The sequence below is a fragment of the Camellia sinensis genome, chromosome 3, assembly GCF_055761805.1.
Source record: "Camellia sinensis isolate YWXY chromosome 3, ASM5576180v1, whole genome shotgun sequence".
NCBI lineage: Eukaryota > Viridiplantae > Streptophyta > Magnoliopsida > Ericales > Theaceae > Camellia > Camellia sinensis.
Window position 1 is genome coordinate 159,022,224 of NC_138963.1, and position 12,933 is coordinate 159,035,156.

General features: G+C 32.5%; 1 pseudogene; it reads left to right on the top strand.

Annotated features, from left to right (window-relative positions):
- The first annotated feature begins 8,468 nt into the window (after positions 1-8,468).
- Positions 8,469-12,668, top strand: LOC114299884 (putative wall-associated receptor kinase-like 16; annotated as a pseudogene).
- The last annotated feature ends 265 nt before the right edge of the window (positions 12,669-12,933 follow it).

The window sequence follows — 12,933 nt, forward strand, 5'->3', positions numbered from 1 at the left end:
AATGTCACTACAAAAACTTTTTATGAATATTTGTAATGGCATTTTTTAAAAAATGTCAGGACACTAGGTAGGTGCAAATTACTTTTTATGGCACTTAGGTGAAAAGTGTCATAAACAAATATTTTATAGCATTTTGAGAAATGCCACTAAGCCAAAAACATTCCAAGCTTATAATGACATTTTTGAAAACACAAAAAATGCCAATATATTTTCTAAATTTTTAAAATGCAGTAAATGATTAAAAATAAATGAATTAAACTCAATATACACTACAGGAAAAAACATATTCGGCGACTAAATTTCTTGACCAAAAAAAATTGGAAAACAGCATTAGTTGCCAAAAGTAAAGCTTTTTGGCGACTAAACAATTTTAGTAGCCAAAAGTCTACAATTGACGACTAAAACTAAGTTTGGTCGCTAATTATGTGGGTTTTAGTGACTAAAAAATTTTGGGCAAATTACATGTATGCCCCTCGAGGTTTGGCTAAATTACAAATACCCCCCTGAGGTTTGAGAAATTACAAATTTTTCCCTGAATGCTATATTTGCATAACAAATTAGGGGGTAATTTGTTATGAAATTTAAACCTCAAGGGGCAAATTGTTATGAAAATACAATCCTTAGGGGGCGGGATGTAATTTTCGAAACCTCAGGGGAGTATCTGTAATTTAGCCAAACCTCAAGGGAGGTATATGTTATTTGCCCAAAAATTTTTAGTAGCCCAAAGTAAAGCTTTTTGATGACTAAAAAAATTAAGTAGCCAAAAGTCTACAATTGGCGACTAAAAATAAGTTTGGTCGCTGATTATATGGGTTTTACCGACTAAAAAAAATTTTAGTAGTCAAAAGTAAAGCTTTTTGGTGGCAAAAAAAATTTTAGTAGCCAAAAGTCTACAATTGGCGACTAAAAAATAAGTTTAGTCGCCAAAAGTGGTCATTTTTAGCGTGGGAGAACTAAAATCCTAAGGCGGGAATACAATTTTTTGGTGACCAAAATTTTGGTAGCTGAAAGTGCATCTTCGGCGACTAAATCCGATTTTGGTCGACAAAAGTTAAGTTTTTTAGCAACTAAAAAACAATTAGTAGCCAAAAGTGGTCTTTTTTTATTTTGGTAGTAAATAGTTTATTTTACATAAATTATGTTCAATAAAATAATTATGTTTATACATATACTTTTATATTAATATGGATGTATGTACTATATAAATAATATATGTTGCATATATAATCATGTGGTGCTATAGAGGTATAGTGGGAAGAGTGTGGTGTATAAGGTTTATAGTGCGGAAGGTTGGCGGTTCGAGTCTCCGCAAGAGCGGATCAAATTATTCTACAACGAATTATTGTCATGAATGGCACTTGATAGTGTCACGAATAGTGCCTACCATGACATTAAAGTGTCACTGAAAGGTTTTAGTCTTGATGGTGTAATGACACTTACAAGTGTCACTAACTCTTTTTTTAATGGCGTTTGATAGTGCCACAAATAATATCTACCATGACATTAAAATGTCATTGAAAGTTTTCAGCCATGATGGTGCAGTGGCACTTGCAAGTATCTACCGTGGCACTCGTATCTACCGTGGCACCGATAGAAATGGCACTTGTTCAAAATGCCACAAGACCAAAAAATGTCATTAGAAGAATAGTTTTGTGGCACTTTCAAATGTCACTAAACTAAGAAAATGTTGTAGTGTGAACTATTTATGAATGTATATTGCATGTGTCACTTTTGTATAACAATTCAGGTTTATGGAAGCGTATTATTTTGATTACGTTGCGTTATGTATATTGTCTTGGGTCGAATTATTGTAATTATTTTTGGGGCGTTACATGATGGATCTTAACTAATTAAAAAAATATCTTGGACTTCTCATACTACACAAAGTTGAAGAGAGATATTTCACTAATTTTTTCTTAAAATTAATATAAATAATATGAAAATATAAAAATACACAATGTAAAAAATATATTTTAATTTTTTTTTCCCGAATCTCTATCCAAATTTATTAAGCGAACATAGCGCAAAGGAATTTAGTATAATTATGTCATACTTATAAAATTTATTATATTTTTTTTCCAAACTTCGAAAAAGATTAATGTAATCTACCCAAATAAAAAGGAAATAAAAAAAAAAAGAAAAATTATAGAAACTTCAAGGAGAATGTCATCTAGATGAGAAGGAAAATACGTTGAGGCTCAAAGAAAGTGGTCGTATTGTGAAGGACGGAATTAGGAAGTACCTTATGCAAATTATATATGTTGCTTTTAATTTTCGTGGTGAGAGCCACCCAATCTTTGGGAATTTTTTTTTTTTATAATAAAATGGTAATACTAATAGTATGTTATCACTATTCAATAATTATTTTTTATTATTTTTATTATATATATATATATATGTGATAAAGTAGTTATATTTTGAAAATAGAATTCATCATTTTCATACAAATTTATTATTGGGTAGTATTATCATATGTCATTGATGACGTTAATAACCCTCAATTTTCTCTCCATTGAGGGGTGTTTTGGGAAGTTGATAAAAAGTTTACTTTTTGACTTTTTGACTTTTTTGGCAAAAAGCTGGGTTGTTTTGGGTAAAAAAAAGCTGGTTTTTTTGGCTAAAAAAGCTAAAAAGTCAAAAAGCTGGCTTTTTACTATTGTTCCCAAAAGACCCCTGAAATGGGAAGACGCATGTAGTATTCTGGCAAGCCTGTCTTGTTGTCTCATGTGGTGAATCAAAAAACTTGTTGGATTTAAATTTGGGGGAATTTCAGCACAGTAGGACAAATAAAAAAATTTACAAAAATATATGATGTGCAAGTGATTTTGTAATGGGGTACAAATAAAATAAATGAAATTGGGGGCATTGACATACAAAATTCAAACAATTCATGGGGTTCGAATTAGTCTTGTTGAGGATTGGCAATCGATTGTCACTATCAAAACTCTTCAATTTGGACTAATAAACATGGGAAATTTAGCCAAAATCCCTCAATTGGATCCTTATTTTGTGAAAAAGACAGTCCAATTTATTTTGCTTCATAAACTCCCTAAGGAGGAAGCACATAATTGAGTAAGGATAAAGTAAAATATATTTTTTTTGTTTTTTTTTTCTTGGACAATATTACCAGAGTAGCATGTTAGCGTGAGACATAGTAACTTGTTACTGTTTACAACAATTTCGATGGTTATATTTTTTTTTAAAGAATTTCATAGTCAACATGGATCTTATTTGATAGATATTGATGAGAAGATTCTAAAAATACTAATTTTATTAAAAACCGACATCTAGAGCAAAAGTTATATTATTTTAAAGTTTAATATTTTGGTAATAGTGGTATGCGTTAGAATTTTTAAAAAAAAACTTTTTATACTTATCTTTAATACATTAAAATTTTATTATGAGAGAATTTTGACCAACTCCTCCGATAAACATTTATGCATACACCACCGGATTCCAAATTCAATTAGAGTTTAACTTCGCACATTCCTCCAAATGACTTGAGTCAGCTATTGTAACATCAATGACTGGATTACATCGAAAATAATAAGAAAGTTGTATTTTTTAGACCAATTTTCCAAATTTATTGATGTGTAAAAGGGTTGATTGGTCAATAATAAGATAATACTTAAAAAAAAGATTTGTCTTTAATAGACTGTTATATTATTGGTTTTAAAAAATGAATCTAATTTTTGAGTTAGAATAGCCAAACAAATAAAAGTCGGTCCATCTTGTGAAGGAAGTAATGTAGATGAAGTAGAACAAATCGAAAAGACATAAGAAAATTCTATTAGCATATACTACAAAAAAATCTCAATATATATTATTTATACGGCTCAAATATAAATTTCATAACAAAAGTCAAATGTTCAAATATAAATTTTTAAACAAAAAGCAGCTGTTGTTCACATATAAACTTTTGAAAGCAATTTATTTTTATTTATATATTAAAACGATACAAATAATGTACACTAAAACTTTTTGTAATGTGCGAATATAATTACATTGTTTGTGAAAAATGCATACACCGGTGTTTAATTTTCGTATTTTTTTTTTGATCGGCAAAAGAACTTTATTGAATTAGAATCAAGGATAAAACCTTACATCAGACATCAATAAAAAACAAAACCTAGTAGGTGCTATAAGCATCAAAGTGAAGGACAGTTATCCTAACTAGGTTGGCACAAAAGAACTCACCCAATCATATGCAGCACCTACAAAACAAAGCCGAGGAGGGGTCAACCAGACAGAAGCAAAAGCACAGAGACCCAACAAGCTAGCTACTCAAACGCCTTATAGCTTTGATCCTAAACACCAAGTCAGAAACAGAGTAATTCACCCCTTTGACATGGTATTTAACCCATAAGGCTATATGCAATAAAATAGACTCACACAAACCTTCCCAGATAATACCACGACTGGCAAACTTGCACCCATTTCTAGCCTTCCATAAATTCCATATCACAGCAGCTGGAATTGCACCCCAAATACTCTTTTCCAACTTTTTGAATTTGAATCCGTCCCACCACTCCAACAACTGGCTCACAGATTGAGGAACCACCCATATAATACCCCACCATGACAAAATCTCTGTCCAGATCTTCTAAGAAGACCTGCAATGAAGGATCACATGGTTCACATCTTCATCACAAGAGTTACAGAAAATGCATAACGGGTCTATAGTAGGATCAAGAGCACCAATGCTATGAAGAAACACTGAAGTTTTTAGTCTGCCTTTCCAAGCTAGCCAACAGGTGAATTGCATCTTAGAAGGAGCAATGTTCGTCCATATCGCTCGAGGCACAAAAAGCAATGGACCAAGAATGAGATTGAACTAATCATAAACTGATTTCACAGTGAACAACCCGGAACCTTCAGCTTTCCAAACTAGTCTGTCATCATCTGATTCACTCAGTACAGGGCTACAATGAAGTAAGTGAATAAGCTGAAAGCATTCATCCATTTCCCAAGCAAACAGTTGCCTACGAAAAGAGAAATCCCACACACCTAGAGTAGATTTTCTTCTATAGAACTGAAACATCGTACCCTCCTTCTCTAATGACAAAGAAAACAACCTCGGAAATAGCTCTTTCAAGCTACCTTCCCCAATCCACCTGTCAATCCAGAATCTACACCTTCTCCCATTACCAAGATGAATACTTACATTCGACTGGTATAAAACAAGAGCGCTAGGGTTAGAAAATGCTGCAGACAAAATGTCCTTCCAAACTCTTGAGACTTTGGTTTGAGGATCAAAAGGTGGGAACCAATCATTAGTAGCATAGTTATATTTGCTGCATAAAATATCCTTCCATAAAACCCTATTAGCACACCCGAATCTCCACCACCATTTGACAAGGAGGCATAAGTTCATAACACTCAACCTTCTGATACCCAGACCCTCTGCATCCTTCCTTTTAGTAACATCACTCCACTTGACCATGTGAATTTTCCTCTTTAAATCAGAACCTCCCCAAAAAAATTTAGCTTGAATACTTTCAAGTTCTTTAATCACAGAGACAGGCATCTTGAATAAGGATAAGTAATACACTGGTAAGCTGGACAATACAGATTTTATGAGTGTTAGTCTACCCCCGAATGATAAGTGTCTTCTCTTCCAATTTGCAAGCCTCACCTTGAATTTCTTGACAATAGGGTCCCAGGTAGACTTTAATCTAGGACTTGCACCAAGAGGCATGCCTAAAAACATGAAAGGGAGGGCATGTTTGGAGCAATTAAGTGCATCAGCAAAATCATTAAGAAGATCCTCATCCACCCCTACACCAATCACCATGCTTTTGTAGTAATTAATTTTAAGCCCAGAAATAACCTCAAAACACCTCAATAATCGCTTGATGCATAAAACTTCCGCCCAATCAGCCTCACAAAAGAGAACAGTATCATCTGCAAATTGTAGATGAGATACATTAACCCTATTAGCTCCAATATCATACGTTTAATTTTCGTATTGACGACAGTGACCTACCTCATTCCTGGAAATTCAAAAGTACAATGACGTGTATCTTTTTTGGTCATGTGTTGAATCAGAAAAAGCGTTATTAAGGCTCCATTTATTTTGCCTACACATTTTTCATTGTTTAGTTGGTCACAAAGTAAGTAAAATATTTTTTTAACAAAAATAACTTTCATCAAAAGCCCAAAAATGACTTCCATTCCAAAATTTCATAAGCCATTTTTGGTTTACCTGCAAGACTCCTCTCAACAACCTTGGTTCGCAACCATTGGTTTTGTGGCAGCCTAGGTGAATGACTGGCTCTCCAAGTGTGATGAATTCAATGCGGACAACAAATTACAAGTTAACGAAAATGTAATTTGAGTATTAGGAAATATTTTACAAACAACAGTCAGACACTGAAAAATAGGAAGGAAAATGATTTTTTTGCATAAAAATGTATTACATGTAAAATACTTTTTGATGTCAAAATATTGCACGTTGAAGCAAATAGAGCCTAGTAGAAAAAACTACTTAAATTTAAAAAAAATATAAGTAAATTAGTGCTAATTTTGAAACATAATTATAGATTAATAAAATTTTTTATACACTTTCATGATTTTTATTTTATTTTATTTTATTTTTGTCAATAGATAGAAAAGTAATTCTATTATTAGAAATATTTATATCATCAAACACACCACAAGTCAACAAAGTTTAACAATCAATCCACCAAGTCCGACAACCACTAGTAATCATATCAAATTCCTTTCCATAGGAGTTGAATTTGAGAAGTCACACCACAAATGCCTTGGTTTTATACACTTTAATGATTAAAATTATAAATTTTTTTATGAATCTGTAATTATTTTAGGATACTACCACTTATTTGTAAATTTCCCTAAATTTTATGATCACATAACCCTATAAAAGCAAGAAGGAATTATGGAATAGGTTATTTTAGTAATTTTTTGACTTTTTGGCTAAAATATAAGGTCAAAAAAATTAATATATTTGGGATGATTTTTTTTGATTTTTTACTAAAAAACATAAAAAAAAATATAGAGAAGATAATTTTTTGATTTTTTTGTATAATTTTTTAACTTTTAATTTTTTTTTTGGCTATTATTGTAAGTTACCAAAACAGTCCTAAGGACAAATACAAGAGAGGGTATTAAACAAACAGAGTACTCTTGTAAAACGAAGCAGCAAATCCATATATATTTAACTGTTTCAGAAGCAAGCTCTCTACACCTAACAAAAGCAAAGAAGGACTGCTCCAAGCCAAGAAAGTATTTTAAAGGTTCCCCCCTCCTCCCCCTCATTCTCTGTACTATTCAAATGATCCAATTTTGGTGTTTACATCCCATTTGCGTGACATCTTCGTGGGTTTGATTTGGTTTTGGTTGTATTTCATGATCTCTCTCTAGTACTATCATTTTTTGGTTTTTGAAAACATTTTGTTCTATCATAAGAGCATGATTTGCCTTTTGAAGTTGTATGCTTTGGTTATCGTTTGGTATAATGAACACGCTCTTTTCGGTTAAGTTTTGAGAATTTGTTATTATTATTATTTTTTAAAAAACTAGTTTGGTAAAAGAAAAAAAATAATATAAAACTCATTATTTTCATATAATTTTCTCTTTTTTGGGATGAAAATAATTTTAAAAATTCAAAAATAATTGTTTTGTGTTTATTTTTGTCAAAACTATTATGTAATTTTTTAAAAACAATTTCACAAAGAGATTATGAAAACTCAACCAAACAGAGTTAGTCTCTGAGTATGAATTTTACCTTTAAATATTTTATATTGTGTCAATTTATTCCAATTAATAAGATCTGTTTCGAAATTTGATTGAAATGAATCGATATATATAGACTTTTTTAAAAGTCATTGAGAAATTGATGTCTAATTTAAATAAAAAAAATCTAATTTATTAGCGAATGTTTATCAACTGAACTAAATTAAGACACATGCAAAGTTAATTTAATTTTTTAATTTTTTATTATGCTGAATATCATCCATATAGTTGTTAGATTAGTTGCAGATCACTCCAATAAGTTATGTTGTCCATTTTGCACTAATTTACTTTAATCGACTTGGAATACATTTTCTTCGTGATTGCCTAGAAATGTTTCACAATTGACAAATATATATGAATTTTGAATACACAAAAGCTTTTTTCCAAGAGGCAAGCCAACCATGGCTTCCTCGCAAGGAATGCAATTACAACTATAGCCCATCATCATGATGCTAGTACTAGTACAACTAGTAGTGGTGGTGATATTGTCATTGTCAGCAGCAACAATTGCAGCACCAATAGAACAAGAGCCGAAAAATCTAGGTTGCACAAACCGTTGTGGGAATGTAGACATCTTATACCCATTCGGCCAGGAAGCGAATTGTTATCTGAATGATAATTTTTTCATTAATTGTAGTGATTCCCAGCCATATTTATCGGACACTAATATCCTTGTTACAAATATATCGCCTGAGGATGGTGAGTTACTCATCATGCAGTTCATAGCCAGTGATTGTTATGACAAGTCTGGTAACCTATTACCAAACAACTTCGATACATTGCTCACCCTTTCCAAATTCTCCATATCGAATAGCAAGAACAAGTTCACTGCTATTGGTTGTTGCAACTGGGTGTAAGTCACAATGTAGCAGCCTCGACAACGTTCCTAATGATGCAGGGATGGATCCAGGATTATGACTTTGGGGGGGCCAAAGTACGTTTAACCTCTAACCAATAAAATTTGAAGTTCAATACCAATTTCTACTAACATAAAAAAAAATCAATAATGTTACGATAAAATATTGAACTATATTCCTTATCAACATAGTTGAGTACCAAAAGATGATCATACAATTGAGAATATTTTTTTGCCCATATTCACTTACAAAAAGTAGTAACTATTTCTACATGCATTTATTTACTAAAATTAGGCATCTTCAATTGAGCTCAACGCTCTTTCATAATATCAAAAGCATGAATGATAGAGTCTACATCAAACCCTCGAGCAATGTCTTTTTCAATGTACGTAATCAAGTAACTAGCCAGAAAACCATCTTCCATCCTATTCCTAAAAGTCATAAAATATATGGCAGCACAAAATAACATTTAGATTTTTATCCAAATTCTTAGAGGAAATCAACAAATCATAACCTAAAAGCCTATTCAATTATCAAGAAATCACACAACACAGTACCTACCAATTACAATAAATCATAGTATTACAAAAAAATTCACAATATTTAGTTAACAATTGTACCAATAACAATTATCAGATATTCATCGCAACTCCTGGCTTCTCTACCCTATGCCAGCCTCTCTGCCACAATTTCACCCAAAAAAATAACCAGCTTGCATTGGCTCCACATTGTCATTAAATTATTATTTATTTTTAAAAAAATTCAAAATCAATTGCTAACCCAGATAATGTTAGAGGTGGTGGGTTCTGATGTGTGTGTTGAAAGAGTATATGTGTATTTATTTTTTCGATTGGCATAGTAAAATAAAAGTGTTTGGAGAGAGAAGCTAAATCTATTGACAGTGGGGGTGTAATTGTGGGTTATGTGACGTAGGAAGTTGGGGATTTGAGTTGTCAAGTTTGGGATACCAAAACTAAAACTTGGGTTGAAGATTTCTAGTTGTCTACAGGCTTATAGGTGACCAATAACAACCAATAACAAATTAATGGCAAAATAATCGCATTATTTAGTCTAAAATCACAATCAATCATAATATTCAGTCTAAAAATAGAATAATCACATTGAAGCTGAAGATATCAGATAACTTACTAGTGAGAGTCCACAGTTCCACCGTTCATGCCGACCAGCTCTGACGAAGTTCGACAACAAAGCTTTTCCGTTTCTTCCCTCGTCTTTTCGCTCTTCTCCTCTCTTTTGAATTGCAACAAGTCTCTCAGATCAGTTGTTTTCTTTTCTTTTTTTAATCTTAGTGCTTTGTTTGAACAAGCTTCTCCAGCAAGCCTTATAGGTTATATATTTGTAAAAGTTTCATATTTTACACTTTGACCCATTAAAATTTCTAAAATTTTGCTTTCATCTTGACCTAATTAAAAAAATACATATACATGAAATTTAAAATAGATTATTATATATGTTAACTAATTCAAAAAAAAAAATTTCCAAATAATTTAAAAAATTGGGGGGCTACTCTATATAATTTTGGCATTATCTAAAAAAATTTGGAAGTGCGAACTCCTATAATTTTAAATTATTTTAAAATTTCTAGTATAATATATGATATTTTTCAAATTTTTGGGGGTGCGGCCGCCCCCCTCCGCCCCCCTAGATCCATCCTTGTAATGATGGATCTTGTTCTGGAATTGGTTGCTGCCAGACCTCCATCCCAAAAGGAGTCAGCCAGATTGAAATTTCTGTGAATAGCTTCTCCAATCATTCGAATATAACTTACTTCAAACCCTACAGCTATGCTTTTGTGGTTGTAGATGGTGCGTTTAATTTCTCCACAACTTACCATAAAGGTTTTAAATCCGAAGAGGTGCCGACGTTGCTGGATTGGGGAATAGGGGATAATGAGAAATGCGAAGAAGCTAAAAAAAATCAGACAAGTTATGCATGTGGAGATAATAGTGATTGTTATGAGGCAGAAATTGGTCATGGGTATATCTGCAAGTGTTCCAAGGGTTACGAAGGGATCGTGTACTCAGATGGTTGCAAAGGTTACTAGTATTCATATAGCTAGCTTCATATTCATCATGTTTGGATTCAATTGCTTTTGATTCTATATATATTGCGTTTGTGATGCTTTAATTTCATGATTGAGCCCTCCCTCCTCTGTTTTGATTGTTTTGCAGACATAGATGAGTGTGCATATCCAAATCTCAACCAGTGTGAAGAGGAAAGCAAATGCTTAAACATGCCTGGGAATTATATGTGCTCTTGCCCCAAGAGATACCACGGTGATGGCAAAACAGATGGAACACGTTGCACTGCTAGTCGAGTTCTTGAGCTTCAGATTGTGATTGGTAATGCCATATATGTCAAAAGTAAAATAAATAAAGTACAACACCTAATTCACATAATTAATGAATTTGGAAGAATTTACTTGTAACCTACATCCCCAATTGGATCCACATCCTTTTATACTCCAGTAAATTAAAAGAATATTTATAATTATTAATAGGGTAATGCTCTATAAATTAATAAATTTTGCAAATTTATCTAACTCACCCATATGATACACATCATATTATTTCAATGGGTATGTTTCAGATTTTAAAGTTCTATTATTGCATGTTACATTATTAGTAATAAAAAAAATTGTAAAATTTGTAAGTGTATATGACATTTTTTTTATATTAATATTGCGAGTCATATAATTTTCTTTCTATGCTTAGTTTCAAATCAATATATTGGCAAGGTGTTTATAGTCTTTGTTACTTAAAAATGACTAGTTTGAAATACAGGTATTGCCATTGGTGCTTTGACTGTTTTGGTGAGAAGCTCTTGGTTGTATTGGATTTTCAACAAAAGAAGGCACACGAAGCTTAAAGAAAAGTTCTTCAACCAGAATGGTGGATTAATGTCGAAACAATAACTCTCTAGACTAGAGAGATCGACTCGGGTAGTGGTCAAAATCTTTACCTTAGAAGAGCTCAAGCGGGCTACCAACAATTATGATGACAATAGAATTCTTGGCAGAGGAGGTTTTGGAACAGTTTATAAGGGAATTCTAGCAGATAACACGACAGTGGCCATAAAAAAAATCACAAACTATGAATCAAAGTCAAATAGAGCAATTTATCAATGAGGTGGTCGTGCTTTCACAGATCAATTACATGAATGTGGCCAAACTCTTAGGTTGTTGTTTGGAAACTCAAGTCCCTATACTCGTCTATGAATTCATCACCAATGACACTCTGTTTGAGCATATACATAACCAAATCAAGGCATCTAATATATCATGGGAAATTAGTTTGCGAATAGCTACTGAAACTGCTAGAGTATTGTCATATGTGCACTATGCAACATCGATTCCTATCATTCATAGAGATGTTAAGTCTACAAATATACTCTTACATGATAACTACATTGCAAAAGTGTCAGACTTTGGCGCATCAAGGTTGGTTCCACTAGACCAAGATCAATTAGCAATGGTGGTGCAAGGAACTCTGGGATACTTAGACCCTGAGTACATGCTCACAAACCAATTGACAGAAAAAAGTGATGTTTACGGTTTCAGAGTAGTCCTTGTGGAGTTAATCACCGGAAAGAAGGTGGTGTTATTTGACAGGCCAGAGGAGGAGAGGAGTCTAGCTAAGCATTTTCTTTAGTGTATGAAAAATGATCGGTTGTTCCAAGTTGTTGATGAAAAGATAGAAATTGAAGGGATTATTGAGGAGCTCAAAGAAGTAGCTAATATTGCAAAGAGGTACTTAATAGTAAAAGGAGAGGAGAGGCCTACTATGAAGGAAGTAGCAATGGAATTGGAGGGGTTGATCAATGAAAACATGAAGAGGCATCCATGGGTTAAAATTGATTTGAATGGTGAAGAGAGTGGGCACTTGCTTGGTGGGAAGTTAAGTGGGTTTGAGTTAGATTGTACTACTAGTAGTAGTAACACAACAACAATTGGGTACAATAGTGTGAGGGAACATATGAGGTTGCCAATGGATGGTGGGAGGTGATTTTTTTGTAGTGTTGAGTTCGCAATGATAACAATTTGGGTGATGAATTGTTATTACTGTCTTTTGTGTTTTGTAAAATTATGTGCCTACATTTGATCGTTTTGTTTTAATTTACATTTTCATATGTGATTTTTCATTATTGTAATCTATTATTCAAATACATCAAGATATATAGGAATAATTTCATAAATAGATAACAAGCAATGACAATAATTATAAATTGATGGAGTGCAACTAACGGTTGATTTAGTGGTTAGGTTTGTCGCGTCGTATTTTGATGATTTGATCCGTTGATC